Genomic DNA, 2,753 nt, shown 5'->3' with positions numbered 1-2,753 from the left:
CCTTCCCTTTCATCCCCCCTCCCCCCTCCCTCTCTTGCTCCCGCGCTTTCCCCTATTCATGAACCCCACTCTCTCTCTCCCTCTCTCTTTATTTCGTTCTCTCTCTCTCTCTCTTTCGTTTTCTCTCTTTCTCTCTCTTTCTCTCTCTCTCTCTCTCTCTCTCTCTCTCTCTCTCTCTCTCTCTCTCTCTCTCTCTCTCTCTCTCTCTCCTTCTCTTTCTCTTTCTTTCTCATTTCTCTTCTCTCTCTTCTTTCTTCTTTTCTCTCTCTCTCCCTCCCTCCCTCCCTCCTCCCTCCCTCTTTCCCTCCTCCTCCTCTTCCTCCTCTCCATCCGCCTCCTCCTCCCCCTCCTCCCTCTTTCTCCATCCCTCCCTCCCTCTTCCTCCCTCCCTCCCTCCCCCCTCTCGTCCGCCGTCTGGTCTATCCGTCAGACGCCAAAGCTGACGCCACACTCGGGGTCTGACTGACGCATACCGACCGAGCGGTTATTTGTCAGCTCCTCAGCGCTCGGCCGCTCGGTCAGACAGTCAGTCAGTTATTCAGTCATGTTAGTTAGTCAGGCATTTAGTCTGACAGTTAGTCAGTCAGTCAGTTAGTCAGTCAGTTATTCAGTCATGTTAGTTAGTCAGGCATTTAGTCTGACAGTTAGTTAGTCAGTCAGTTATTCAGTTATGTTAGTTAGTCAGGCATTTAGTCAGACAGTTAGTTAGTCAGTCAGTTATTCAGTTATGTTAGTTAGTCAGGCATTTAGTCAGACAGTTAGTTAGTCAGTCAGTTAGTCAGTCATGTTAGTTAGTCAGGCATTTAGTCAGGCAGTTAGTTGGTCAGTCAACCAGGCAGTCATTCAGACAGTTAGTCTATGAGTCAGTAAGGCAGACAGTCAGGCAGTCAGTCAGTTTGTTGAATCGAATATTATACTTTTTTTTTCTATTTTTATGCCTCTTTTTCTTTTTCTTTATTTCTCTCTACCCCTTTTCTCTTCTCCATTCATTCTCTCCTCCTCTTTTCTCCATCAACAACTCTTCCTCTCATCACCTCTCTTCCTCTCCTTCATCTCCTCTTCTTCCTCCCTTCTCTCTATCTTTCTATCGTGTCCTCTTCCTCTCCTCTTCTCTTCTTCCCTTTTATTGCTCTCCTCCTTCCAACCTACGATCGCTATCTCTCCCATCCCTCACCGCGTGTATCTCATCATTTTTTTTTTATTTCTCATCCGCTATCGCAAACGCCCGTGGCACCCAGGTGAGTGCCACACGGTGCCTGCCTCTCTCTCTCTCTCTCTCTCTCTCTCTCTCTCTCTCTCTCTCTCTCTCTCTCTCTCTCTCTCTCTCTCTCTCTCTCTCTCTCTCTCTCTCTCTCTCTCTCTCTCTCTCTCTCTCGCTCTCGCTCTCTCGCTCTATGTATTATTCTCTCTCTATTTCCTCATCTCGATCTATCTATCTATCCATCTATCTCTTTCAGTCTCTATCTGTCTATCTCTCTATCTCTCTATCTATCCATCTATTTATCTATCTATATCTATATTTCTTCCTTTCTCTCGTGCCTGTCATCGTCTGCTATCCAGGTTCCCTCTTCTCTCTTTCTTCCTGTTACTGTCTCCTTCCTTTCATTCCCTCCTTTCCTCCCTCCGTCCTCCCCCCTCTCGTTACTTTCCCTCCCCTCTTTCTCCCTGTCACCCCCCTCCCTTCTTCCTCCCTCTTACCTCTCTTCCTTTTATTCCCTGTCCCTCTCCCTTCAATCCCTCACTCCCTGTCACCCCCCCCCCCCCCACCCGTCCCATCTCCCTGTCACTTCCCCTTCCCTCTCCCTGTCACCCCCTCCCTCCCCCCATCACTCCCTCCCTGTCACCTCCCCCCGTCCCCTCTCCCTGTCACCCCGCCCATCTCCCTGTCACCCCCTCCCCTCCCTGTCACTCCCCCTTCTCCCCCTGGCATATTGCCGCGTTACGCCCGTCTTCGTGGCGCCACCATCTGCCGTGGCCTCCCTCCCTCCCCACCCCTCCCCCTCACCCCCATGCTCTCTCTCCCTCTTCCCTTCCCCCTTCTTCCTCCCTCTGCTTCTTCCTCCTCCATCCCTCCCTCCATCTCACTTCTACATTACCCATCGCCACTTCCTCTCCTCTCTCTTTTCCTCTCTCTTCCTCTCCAATCCCCCATTCGCTTCTTCCCCTCCCCCCTTCGCCCCCTCCTTCCCTCCCTCCCCGTCGCCCCGTTCCTCCTTCCCTTCCTCTTCCTCCTTCCCTCCCCGTCGCCCCCTCCTTCCCTCCCTCCCTCCCTCTCCGTCCCTCCCTCCCTCCCTCTTCCTCCTTCCCTCCCTCCTTCCCTCCCTCCCTCCCCCTCTTCCTGATTTCGGCCTTACGCCTCCCTGCATGTTGCTGACGCCGCTTCATGACCACCTGACGGCCTCTGTGCATGACGGTGGAGCTGTCTTCTGCTGCTTCTCCGTCTGCTTCTGCTGGGCTCGGGATGTCTGCTTCGGGTTCTCTATTTTATTTTTTATTCTTTTTTCTTTTTGCTTTCCCCCTTTTGGTTGTTGTTTTTTCGGTTTGTGAGTTTCTCTGTCTCTGTCGCTCTCTGTCTGTCTGTCTGTCTCTCTCTCTCTCTCTCTCTCTCTCTCTCTCTCTCTCTCTCTCTCTCTCTCTCTCTCTCTCTCTCTCTCTCACTCACCCCCTCCCTCCCTCATCCTCCTTTTCCTCCTCTCCTTTCTTTTTTCATATCCCCTCATTCTTTTTTCTCCTCTTTCCTTTTCTCCTCCTTC

This window comes from Penaeus vannamei, chromosome 1, assembly GCF_042767895.1.
Source record: "Penaeus vannamei isolate JL-2024 chromosome 1, ASM4276789v1, whole genome shotgun sequence".
In the NCBI taxonomy this organism is placed as follows: Eukaryota; Metazoa; Arthropoda; class Malacostraca; order Decapoda; family Penaeidae; genus Penaeus; species Penaeus vannamei.
This window is presented reverse-complemented; position numbering follows the sequence as displayed.